This window comes from Sceloporus occidentalis, unplaced genomic scaffold (genome assembly GCF_023333645.1).
Source record: "Sceloporus occidentalis isolate IW3139 unplaced genomic scaffold, rSceOcc1.0.p SCAF_179, whole genome shotgun sequence".
Taxonomy (NCBI): Eukaryota; Metazoa; Chordata; class Lepidosauria; order Squamata; family Phrynosomatidae; genus Sceloporus; species Sceloporus occidentalis.
The window spans coordinates 18,571-32,000 of NW_028317159.1; the positions used below are offsets into that span (position 1 = coordinate 18,571).

Sequence of the window (13,430 nt, forward strand, 5' to 3'; positions counted from 1 at the left end):
GATAAGACAGGCTGCGGTCTTTGTACGTTTGCTCACTGACAGACACGATCAGTCTATAATTTTAATGGTAGGTTGATTTGAACAGCGAGAGACAGAACAACAACATTCAGAATAACGCATTTCAAATAAATTCTAAATCGATTTGCATTTTACTCAGTGAAATAAGTATATTACCCCTTTACAAAACACGACTTTTTTTGTTGCCAAATTTTGAGGTCAGAGGTTTTTTGTAGGTTTGCACACATCTCAGGAGGGATTTTGTCCCACTCCTCTTTGCAGAACCTCTCCAAGTGATTAAGGTAACGCAAACCTTCAGCTCCGTCCACAGATTTTCTATAGGATTAAGGTCCTGGAGTGGCCCAGGTTTTTTCTTGAGCCACTCCTTTGTTGCCTTGTGTTTTGGGTCATTGTCATGCTGGAATACCCATCCACAACCCATTTTCAATGCCCACCATTGTTATGACCATTGAAACTCCACAAGGTGAGATCTTGCATGGAGCCCCCAGACTGACAATTATTTTGTGTTTCTTCATTTGCGAATGATCACACCAACTGCTGTCACCTTCTCGATGGTCTTATAGCCAATTCCAGCCTTGTGTAGCTCTACAATCTTGTCCCCAATATCCTTGAAAAGCTCTTTGGTCTTGGCCATGGCTGGGGAGTTTGGAATCTGATTGATTGCTTCTGTGGACAGTTGTCTTTTAACCTACCATTAAAATTATAGACTGATCATGTATTTGTCAGTGGGCAAATGTACAAAATCAGCAGGGGATCAAAATTTTTATCTTCACTGTAAACACAGCTATGAGCAAGCTCTTGGGCCTATACCCAGAGCACCCAAAACTCAATTTAAGCACCTTACCAACCAGCCTATAAACCAGAAGGCATCACTTCACACCTTGTGTTGTATGTCAACTTTATCCCAATAAAAGCCACATATTACAATATGGGCGGGCAGGAGGGCGCGTTTTCATCAGCTCTTCCATGATGCTTTCGGCTCACCTGCCTCGCTGCTGCTCACCAGACTCAAGGTCAGTGCAGACAACTTAGAGGTTCGCTTAGAAAGTGACAGGCACCCTCATAACTCCAATATTTATATTCAAAACTCCCACCAATAGGGTAGCGCGAGACAGTAAAAAGCATGGCAAAGTGCAAGCGCAACTAGAACCTTCCTTATCTTTTTTCCCATAACTGCTGATCTCTATATAACCCTTTTTTATATACCATATGACCTCTACTTGCCCCCACAATCCTGTGTCACCTTGCCCTAAAGGTGCAGGTTTCTCCAGATCTGTAACTATATTCTTTATATCACATTACAAACACAGAAACTTTTAAGAACCATTTTAGTTTCTATGGCAATAAGAGAAGTCAGTGCCTGCTTCTGCCACACGGCAAGCATTTCCTGAATAAAATATGATTGAGACAAAATGTTACATGATGAGAATGATTTTCTCGCATTATTAAGTATGGTGTTAAATGTTAAAAATAAAAAACTACAAATACAAATTTAATTCACAAACACAAAATGGATTAAAGTAATTAACGTGCCAAATCTTTCTAAAACATTACCAATATGATAAAGTGTTTTCCTTTCATTAAAGTGCCCGTCTAACGGTAAGCAGTCCTTGCCTTTAGAAAAGGTGATCACATGCCTTCCATACATCACAACACGTATGTAAAGACACCCTACAAGAGGAATCCAGTGCTAGTTGCATCCCCCTTACTGCATCTAACAAGTATGTAATTTACGTTATATGGAAGCGGAATAGAATGCTATTTCAGGGGGGAATCTCCTGCTAGGTAAGCACATTAAAGCAAGGGGGGGGGGGGAATGCTTCAAAGATCAAGTAATTATATCACCAAATTATATTCTGCCGCATTTGAGAAAAACATTTTAATGCAGATAGTTTAATGTATTCCCATCACAACTCACATAATTAGATCATCCTATGATGTAAATGAACTTTTAGAGAATATCGAGATGCAACATGGCGCAGATTTTTATTATTTTCGCATTAGCTTGGATTGATTATTAGGATGGCAACCTCTGCTCTCAAACACGCCTGTGCTGATTTATTTATGACACAAACCGTTCATTTATTTCTTTCCCTGCGGACTTTCATTAGTCAACGTCCCCCGAGACTCTTAAGCATCGCCTGTTTATCACAAGATAAAACGTCAATCAGGCTGCACATTTATCGGCTTCTCGGATTCCTCCCTTAAAATGAAAAATCGGAAGGCTGTTGAGGATTTTGATGTCAAAAGCATGCAGAAAAAGCCTTGCAGCAGGAAGCCAACAGAAAAACTTGCCAAATGTGCTTTCCTGGCTGAGAGCTGGGATTTGCATTACATCAAAGGAGGCAGATTGCAAACACAAAGCCTGCGGCCTGCGATATTTTGGGAATAGATGAAATAATCTGTACCTCGGGGCAGTGCTTGGAAATATGCACTCGTTGAAATTGATAAGCCTAGCATAGTATTTATACCTCATTACCCGCTATCGTGTTCCTGGTGAGGGTAAAAAGTCTGGAATGGGAAATAGAGCTAAAAATCAAATTATAACCTGCTAAACCTGTTATGTTCCCCCACCTTTATTATGCGAGAAGGGTCTACAACTACCCCTTCTACTGATCTGTGGTTGTTAGCCCTGGCATTTGCCAGGCACCCAGCTGAATTATTGCGAGACAGAGATCCTTATAGGAGAGGGAGAGAGACAGGCAGAGCGATGCTTATAGAAGAGAGAGAGAGAGAGAGAGAGAGAGAGAGAGAAAGAAAGAAGAAAAAAAAAAAAAAGTTGTCCACACATCGGTGGCAAATCAACTTTAGGAAAGTGTAGAATGATGCTTAACATATTAAACCTGGTAAGGGATGGCCTTGGTTTTGCACTATGAAACCTGGTTTGTCAACAAGGATCAGCAGTCAAGGAAAAAGCTACTAGACCACCCAGAATCATAAAGAATGCACGTTTGTTAGCTTGGTGTCCCTGTCTTTCGCACAAAGAACTGGGGAGATGTTTAAAACACACACTGTACATTAAAGACATATGACATGACGTTCTAATAGATTAGTTTTATACTCACAGCCATAATTAACTCAAAGCTCTGCTTGTACACCCGGACGGGTGACTGGTATTTCTGCACCATGGTGGCTAGGACTTTTGGTTCTTTACAAGCCTGATGGGAAGAAAAATAAAATGAAGCATACTCTATTCAAAGTCAAATACAATGAAAAGAGCACTATGCAGGTAACCTTATTTCAGGACAAATTCATGTTATAATCTGAATATTTCATACAAAATTCACATAGTGCGTGTATAAAACCATGTGAGAAGTGACAATTTATTGCCATGTACAAAAATCATTTAACGTCAGGTGTTTTCAACTATGTTGCCAAGAAGAGATAGATTAGTAGCAAAGTAAAGATGGCAACATATGTTAATAGATAAGGCAAACCTGTTCTGTTTCCAAGACAGGTAAAGATAGAAAGATTACCTTTGAGGTAATCATCCTGGGAAGGCAACAAAAAAACAGGTCTGACAGCCATTGTACGCACACCAGAAGTAATGGCGGGGGTTATGGCGACGTATAACGTGGATATATAGACAATCGGTGATTTTTGTTCACCCTATTTGCATATTCCTGACCAGAATCGCTTGCAGCGGTGGCAGCAATACAGGTTCAGGATTGCTGGCTGGTGTGGGGGGGATTACTGTTTAATAACGTCTCTGTTGTAGTCATTGTAATAAGATAGTGTTTAAGTGCAATGAATGGGTGGAGGAAACGTGTTAGAAATCTTCCAACACCTGTTAAGATTGGAACATACAGTGACTGCCCATTCTCTTTTGAAGACATTGCTAATGATCACAACCCAAAGCAGGGAAGGACAGCTGCAGCAACTGGTGGACCAACTAAACATTAGCAGCTTGGCATTTAATAGTCGAGATAAATCAGGAAATGTATTGAATATTGATCAGAGCTTGCACTAAACACTGTACTGATACAATATTAAATAGGAAACTCCGTCTTAGCACCTACAGAAGAAGCCAGTGTCCAATATTTGTATCTTCTGTAACACAACGAAGCAGTCTGCATACACACAAGCAATTGTCACCCTGTCTGGCACAGCAAGCAGCACAACAGAAGGGACCCTCAAACAAAAACAGGTTATTTGAGTTCCCACAGTCTTGCAGAATTTGTCCACATTCCACAATCTTAAAACACTTTCACTTCGGGCAAAGTAAATAAAAGAATGGCCATTAAACACCAAGGTTCCTTTCCATCTTTTGACCACCCAGGCTTGTAGAATTAAAGCTTTGTAACTTTGTACCTGCGTGCCTTCCAATTATACAGCAGATCGCGAGTAAAAAAGTCTAACTTAAAATTACAAGCGGTTCACACCAGCCTTAGAACATAGAGCTTTGACAGTAAATCTTATTAATCTACAGATCTCTGGGCTCGGAGAGACAAGAGTTTGGGGCAATAATTACCTGAAACACTCTGGCTTAGCATCGCTAGTTTCAATCACTTGTTAAATGCATGTCCTGTAGGACACCATTCCCCTAGGATGGATCTGAACCCCAGATAACGTCATGGATTTCCCGACCTCCTTGGTCTTTCATATACAGCGGCACTTGTAACCGTAAATGAGGTGCATTGTTTCCATCTCTCTTAGTAATTGCGTGATGAATAACACTGCATCTGGCTAACTATGGTCTTGGATGACAAGGTTGAAGAGGTGCAGTATTTACATGATTAGTACTCTATGAAATGTGATGCATATACACCCACTTAGACACACTAATACACAAACACACCACACACTGCAAGCAGATATACACAGATCACTTACCTAACAGGAATGGGTTGATCGTCTTGTGTTAAAAGTAATGCATCTGAAAAGAGACAACCATGTTATTCGCCGAGTTCCATGTGTGCAATAATATACGTATGCAATTGTCGTAGCGCACAAATACATTTATAACTAGGAAACATTGTGTGCGCCATTTCCTGGATAAATACCCAAATCAACAGCTATATAAACACGGCAAGAAAATGTTTGTGCAAGGATTCTCTTTTACTTCTTATAAGATGACCAAACCCTGAACACACATCAAAAAGCAACTGTATTCCCAACACACACACACACACATTATTTCATGATTGACAATCGTAAGCTGCTATTGAAAAGATAAAACAGAATGTTTTGGAAAACTGTCTTGAAGTAATGTGCTCAAAGCAGCCAAATAATGTACAATGCAAATGAAAGTATTCTGCAAGTACTCCAGCATGCATTCTTCATAGGGAAAAAATAAATAAAACAGTTCCCCCACGATAGAAGCTCTGCGGCTCTACATCTGGGACAGCCAATCGATGGCAGGAAAGTCCTCCCATTAAAATTAATGAATGCTTGCCATGCATGGGGGCCTGAATGGACCGTCGCCCACTGTTTTTACTAAATGAATGCTGGAGCTGATCAGAGGTAACTATAACACGCAGGGAGATGCGCTTGGCAGAACAACTCCAGCAAGATATGGGGGGGGGGGGGCAGCAAAGTGCTGTGGAATACGATGGTGCGATCAGTCAAACATCAGTCTAGACCCAAACGTCCCGATATTTATCCGCCATGATGCTATAGCGGTGCCCACAATGGACGATTCCATTGCAGATATCTCCAGATGCGCTAACACTGGAAGATGTACCAGCGAGGCATATTGTAACTGGGTGGTATTGGGTGATAATTTAGAGACAGCCGTCGCTATTAATCTCATGGGCTAGCTGAAGGGATGTTATATTACTGCTTTCACCTAGTCCGTTTGAGAATCGTACAAATGTCTACGGACACGCATCGTTTCACAGCCCTGATAAAATGAGATTTGGATCTGAATAAGTCTGCCTGACTCAACAGAAGAAGCTGAAACATCTGACCTACAGAAAGGCCGTCAAATACAGGTTTTGAGTGTGATTCATAGCACATCAGTGATACACAATAGAGATATATATATATTTATACACACATATGTATATATACACATTCAAAAGTTTGGGGTCACTTGTGTTTGAATAGAAAACAAGGACATTTATAGCTGTACCAATTGCAAAAGGGTTTCTAATTTTATACTTGGGTTAGCGGACACCACGTGCCATTGGAACACAGGAGTGATAAAGGGCCTCTGTACGCCCTGCGAAGAGATTTCATTATAAATCAGCCGTTTCCAGCTACAATAGTCCTTTACAACATTAACACCGTCTGCGCTGTATTTCTAACCATTTCATGCTGTTTTAATAGCCAAAATTTTCTAAGTGACCGCAAACTTTTGAACCCTAGTGTGTGTGTGTGTAATATATATATAATTAGACAGATGTAAATTAGTGCCTTAAATACAGGATAATAAAAGAGACACAATAAGTGCAGTACAGCAGCCATATGGGCATTACGACCGGGGCAGAATAGTTTATAATGCATTTGGAAAGGAGGCCTCTGACCCATAGAACTAACAATCTAAGTAGTAGTAGGGAGTACATGACTACAGCGATACAATTAGGAGGAGGTAAGCACAATTTACAAGAGTTCCATGTTAAAATTTGTACGTTACGTTAGTGCTACAGAAAAAAAGCTCAAAGTTTCAAAGGACAATCTCAGAAGAAAAATCTAATCCAGTAACTTTGATCACTTACTTTGGGAATACACAATTATATAGCGTCAGGGATACACTGCGCTTGTTTCTCTATCATCTCCTAAAAGGTAAGCGATATACAAATCCCAGCATACCAAAGCCATTAAAAGCAAGCTGTACTGTCCATGTGTACCCCAAATTACACTAAAAGAAGCACAGCCCATCTCGCCCTCTTGGTTATCGCTGTGGAGTAGATGACAAGTTTCAGCACTTCGGATGTAAACAGGAAAAGAGAGGTTTACAAACACGGAAATATTCCGTCCCGCTTGTGCAACAAGTTCTGCTATTTTTAAAGGCAGGCAGACCGCAGATATCTGTAAATGGTCTCTGTGTTACGTGAACCAACGGAGGGGGGGGGGGGGGGGTTAAAATAATAATTCTTAGGAAAAAGACCTATTAAGTTATTCTTTTTTTTAAAGTACTTGTCACCGTGAAGCTTGTCTGTAAGCCTCCAACAAATAACATTTGGCTCAGCAATACACAGACAACATTATAAACATACAACATGAAGGCAGATGAGAGCATTCAGTTTATTGCATGTGTAATATGTATGCAATGGCAAATGCACCCTCACATCTTCATACAAATCTATGTTCCACCAAACATTGTAGCGATTCCTTAATGGCTGTATTATTTGTAATTGCTGTATGGGATATATACATACAAAATAGTTATAGAGAGGCTTGGATAAGAAATGTAAATGTTTTGGAGACATAAATGTATCATTTTACAAAAGATAAACAGATTATATAACATACGCGCACAATATATTTTAAACGCAATGTAGTGTAAATCATTACACCGAACAGCTTCCCATACAACAGATATTCCTCTAAAACACTAAGCTCTACGTTTCCATTCGATATAGAGAGGCCTAGTCATGTGCACGTATTTATTTACCCTTCCATAGCAATCAATGCAGCCCCACACCTCACAGTATACACAGCTGCTCATAGCCTACAATAACACACACAGGCCTGCTCCGTCTATAACCAACGAGAGAATCTGCACACACCCACTCCCGCGTTCACACACATACGATAGCGAGATCTCGTGTCACGCATCTTATCCCGCCTCACCGTGCAGGCAGCCTGGTCCGCGAGTCCCCACCGAAGCTTTAGTTCCCCGTTTACACCGGCTACCTAACACGAAGCGGCGCAGGCGTCAAACATCCGCCGAGTGACGTCAGTGATGTGATCTCTGGCCCCGCCTACCGTCAGCTGGCCGTTGCATTCCATGCGCGGGTCACGTGGCGCTGGAAGGACGAGTGGGCGGCGCTATCGTGGAAGGTGAAGCTGGGACGCGCGGAGCTGTCAGGCTGTGACGTCACGTATTTGTAGTGATGCCAGTGACTCAGTTGGGAGGTTTCTCGGTACTGGGAATGTAATTGAGCACATTCTGTCTCCACTCAAACAATTACACGAATGTTCATTTTACTATTTTAGCAACTGATGTTTACAAACACTCGGCCAGGGTTAACCCCTTCAGTCCCAGGGGCTTTTGGTACCTCAAGGCCAAGAGCAATTTTGCCATTTTTAAGCGAATATTACCTTTTCCTGCCAATAGTGTACCCATGTAAACTATATATTGTTTTTTTTCAAGGAGAGATAGAGCTTTCTTTTGATACCATAGTTTGATGATTAGTTGAAAATTTTGGATGAGACTAATGAAAATTTGAAAAAAACCCTAATTTTTATATATTTTCCCTCTCAATCCTCACAAAATTAGGTAAAGTGGTGGAAAATCCCCTCGAAGTTTATCAATTCAGGTGTCCTGATTTCAGAAATGCCTAATTTATATAGAATTTCCATACTTTCCCAGCACTTATAGTGAACATACTATAAGGTGTACATTATTTGTAGAATCTTTACATTAGGTTTGATATATATCATATTTCTGTAAAGCAGACAACCCAGACTATCCTTTCAGTGGTATTTGGGCATTCTTCATGCAGCTATTTGGCCACCGATCACAGGGTATGTGTTACGCCAGAGAAACTCGGCCAAAATTGTTTAGCCACATCTCCTGATTACGGAGATACCCCACATCCTTAGGTTTCTTTTCTAGGGGGCCATATCCATCCCTTACATATAGTACCCTACAGGGTATTTTTTTTATACTTATGGCTTAATGGGGTTGGGGGTTGTGAACAGGGGCAGGACGGTTACTTTTTAGATGTTGTGTTAAGGCAATGGGATGTAAGGGTTTTTTTATATTTTTAAATGCAGTTATCAGTACAGTATGGTTAGGTGCCCTCTTGAACATATTAATGCCAGTGATGCCACAATGACATCACTTAGCCCCCTTTTTTTTTTTTTTTAATATTCTTTTTTTCTATTACTTGAGTGATTTTTTTTTCTTCTGATTTGTTTCTCAGCATGAGAGAAGAGTGAGAAACCCTGCACCGATCACACTGACCTCTATGCAAGTCTATGCAAGTATCTGTGTGGATCTGTGCCTCATCGGAGCGATCGGTGTCCAGATATGGATCTCCATGCCTAAAAGGCTACCATCTGCAGGTCAGCTATTAACCCAGAGGCCTAAACACACAAGCGGCGTGTTGGATGATTAGCTGAAAATTTAGCATTAGAAATTTAACGTCAGCCTGGTCTCCCGTGCAGCGGCAGGGATGTGTCCCTGACGCTGCACGAAGGGCTAGACGCACCGGTACGTCCATAGGGGTTTCTTAGTGGGCGTTTTTTGGACGTCCCGGTATATCTATAGGGGATTGAAGGGGTTAATTGTTTTATTTATAGTGTATGGTTATTTGTTTTGTTAATGCCGCTTTTATCCTTCAACAAAGTTACAGCCATTCTGTTAAATGCAGTTTTAGTTTTATTCAATTTATTAAAAGGTTAAAATGTGTACATGCAACAGACACGGCATTGATTTGAGAAAGGCCGGTGCGCTCAAGTAACAGAATAAATTCAAACTGTTTTTAGGTATTTATACCATGCGATTTGCATCCCCTAAAACAGTCAGGGGGGTTTCTACAATACATTCACCATGAGGAGATCTACTTCAGTAGTATCCATTGGCAGTAGAGCGAGCCTCCTGCGTGCCCTGCCCCGAGGATGCTTCCCGATTGTCTGAGGAACCCAACTTATTTTAGAGATGACCAAAAATACTGAACCAGTCATTCCAAAATAAAACAGGGAATGAAAGGCTTCACAACAACCCAGCTCTTACAATTGACAAACCACCGCTTCTAAAGATCTGGAAAGTTTGGCATTTTTGGGCTCCAACCCCCCATGCAGTGGCCAGCAGTATAAAATACTGGCAGCTGATATCAGAATATGCTGCTACAAATAGGCATTTGGGGCTGTTTATTCCAACTCCTGCATAATATTACAAGAAAGAGGCCAAGTTACAGCAAGTTTAAACAAAGCTTCGAATAAATGTATGGAAGCCATTTTTTGGGCAGAGCTAGGTTTTTTTCCATCCCAGTCGTTTTTCTTCAGGAAAATTGAAACAGAATGCAGCGTGAAATATCTAACAATGATAGTTTGTGACATGGCATTCAAACCTTGCCATGAACTTATGAAAGATACACTGTGTCCACATGCAACACAAATAATCCCAGTTACTTAACTTTTCAATTGGTGCCAATGGGCAAATCTGATTGGGCGATTGTGATCGCTCTCCCCGACAAAAAAAAAAAAAAAAGCCTTTTAGTTTACTTGCATCAAGCCAACATATAAAGTCAGGAAGGAACTTCAAAGGTAAACACTTTAATAAAAAATAAATACATTTTATAAAAAAAACATATCGCTGCTTTATTTCAACTTCTTCGTGGATGCTTCCGGTGAGCACAAGCAACGCAGTAGATATAGATGCAGTGGTTACATTCCCTGCAAAACAGATCAATGTTAAGACAGCATTTTTCTTCTGAGAGAAGAGTAACCAAGACTTGTATGGCATTTTGTTTAGAATGTTTGTGCAAGAGCCATTTATACAGACATCTCCATAACTGAATACCTGAGCTTCCTGGGTGAAGCCAGACTATTTCACACCCCAGCATCAGTTACCTGAAATCCAGATTACATTGAGAACATCTGTCATTTTGATTATTCAATCAAATAAAAAAGCTCTTGTCAGACATTTAAAGTTCACAAGATTAACTATAAACAGATAGTGTGTCTTTTGCAGACGCATGGGGAGATGCTGGAGGGTTTCAGCAAGGCTGAACTGTAAAGAAACAAAACGCCTTACACATTCTTTAGGATAAAGTGGATGTCTAATGTAAAATGTTCAAAGGACAGAGGTAACAAGACATGTTAATTGCTACAAATATCCAGATGCAGATCAGAAAGAAAAAAAAAAAAAATTCAGGGTGCATAGTTTTCCTTTGCTAGCAAATTGCTTACCTTAGTCTGTTAGATGGGGCTTCTAAATTCTTTATTAGGGACCACAAAACAGATAATTGCCCCTGGCAGGCATACTATGTGCTTTCCAGCCAGATTCCTGGAGGCCAGCACATGAGGCTACCATAATCCGCCCACAAATAGTAATCCATCCTCTCAATGCCACTGTCAGTCAGGTCACATGGCTGGAGTGTAGCCATGAGGACAGATATCCTACAGAAAAGACAATATAGTATGAATAAGTTCCATAGAACACATACTGGAAGGAAGTTGTGTTGGTCAGCAATACAGAGTTATCCATGACTGGAAACAGCATCCCTGTCCCAAGCTGACCTCAGCAGAAGATTCCATTAAGCAGCCAGAATGCACCAGATAGCATATTTTACATCTGGGGTGCAGATAAACAAGCGGCCTTCAGTTTTTAGGGTCACTGTTGACATGCTACGGTTTTACAAAGCAAAGAATAGACTAAGGCCTTACCATGAAAAAGAGGCAAGTTAGAGGGGAGAAAGGTTGGTACCATATCACAGCTACATACCGAGTCTACGCAGTGTTCCCTTCACCGGTAAGGACATGCTATAAAGCAATTCACAGCCATCTGAAGATTACTTTGGTTTCCTACAGACCGGAATAACAGGTACCACAGACCATCAGTCAGGAACAAGGTTAACCAGTCGTACAATGCTGCTACAGCATTTATGTTAATGGAGACTGTCCATACCATGACTTGTTCAACAAGGATGTATGTTCAATAATCAGTTACCAGTCTGTATTAACTATACTTGGGCACCAGCCAACTCTTCGTGTTCGGGTGAATATTAGTGCACATTCTGTGTGATCATTTTTTGCAGAAGGGGGTTAACGCAGTACGGACTACGCAACAGCTTTGGCGTCAGGATTTTAAGTGTCCGTACGAGCAACTCTATTGGTCGCCTGCAGGGGCCTCCTCTGCCAGCAACCAATGAAGCACACCACTTCCAGGAGGGAGACAAGTGGTCTCTGCCAGCAAAGTTGCATCGTAAGGAGTTAAAAGGGCCGTGCGAGTGAGCCTATTGGTCGCCTGCAGAGGAGGCCCCTGCAGGCGACCAATAGAGCCTCTTGCACGGCCCTTTAACCCCTGATTGCGAACCTACAGATTTCTGCCGCCATTACCTACGCAGAGCTCAACTCTGAGAAACAGGCTATAGTTGAAAGCCACAGTAATAAGCATTCGATCAGTGTTAAACTTGTGTGACCATTGAGATCATTGACATGCCAGGTGAAGAGCTGTTTGATGCATGTCAACAACAGGACAGGCAGGGAGTGGAGTTAGGGTAGCCAAATTCATGCACTACCGTGGCTCACTGCAGCAGCAAAAGAGCAAAGATCAAGGACTGAACTTACCAGCGAGACATGTTGTGGCAGAAGCACAAAGCTCTTGCATTAGCACCAATGGGCTCTGAAAGAAAGGGAGAAAGGGAGCCTTAAGTTGGTTTCCAGTAATCAACTGCTACCACCACATTTGTTTACCCTGTCTTAAGATGACAGATTGTTTGCAGTACTATACATGAGCGCAACCTACTGTAAAATGCTCACACCTGTAACTGCCCAGTGATCCTTTGGAAGGACACAACTGGTGGTTCGATTTAGGTCCGGGTGAAGCTGTCTGGTACAAAATTGCAAGCAAGGTTGCAAGCCAGGAGCTGGACCCCAGACCACAAAACCGGCAAGGTAGACTACCACTGCCACTATACCGCTAAGAAATCCAAATGATTGTTTGCAGTATTATACATGAGCATGAACCACTGTATAATGCTCACACCTGTAACTGCCCAGGGATTCTGGTGGTTTGCTTTAGGTCAGGGTGGGGCTGTCTGGTACGAGAATGCAAAGCAGCATTAACCAGGAGCTGGACCCCAGACCATGAAATTGGCACGCTCCTATCACTGCATCATTTCCACTATAAAGCTTAGAAGCCCATTACTCCTATTTTGGCTCTATGGATCTCTCACTAGACACCCAAGTTACTCTGACTGAAGTACTAGCCATGTGCATTCAAAGGCTCTTTCCTGCTCAAGAAATTTAGAATGTTCAGCAGCTACATGTTACACTCAACACATCAGCAGAAGGTCTATGTAATGTTTTACTTTCCTGACCGTACTGAACCTGCACACTAGGGAGTCGCTAAAGTACAACTAACATACGGTTACAAAAACTGGGATTTTATATTTCAGGGGCTTAGCAGTAAGCTCAGTGTTTATAGGGCGAAATGCCTTGGACATTCCCGAGCATTTTATTCATATATCTGGGATTTTATTTTAATTATATATAAAAATATATTTATTCTTTGTCTGGATTCCACTACATGGATTCAGGAAGCTGAATGTTTTAACATAGTTTCTAGTGTGAGA

At 41.3% G+C, this 13,430-nt stretch overlaps 2 non-coding genes across 2 annotated transcripts; both read right to left on the reverse strand.

Moving 5' to 3' along the window:
• Window positions 1-12,566: 12,566 nt before the first annotated feature.
• Window positions 12,567-12,738, reverse strand: LOC149278803 (small Cajal body-specific RNA 16). Its single transcript, XR_016278618.1, has one exon.
• Window positions 12,739-12,790: 52 nt separating this feature from the next.
• Window positions 12,791-12,944, reverse strand: LOC149278804 (small Cajal body-specific RNA 16). Its single transcript, XR_016278626.1, has one exon.
• Between the last annotated feature and the right edge of the window lie 486 nt (window positions 12,945-13,430).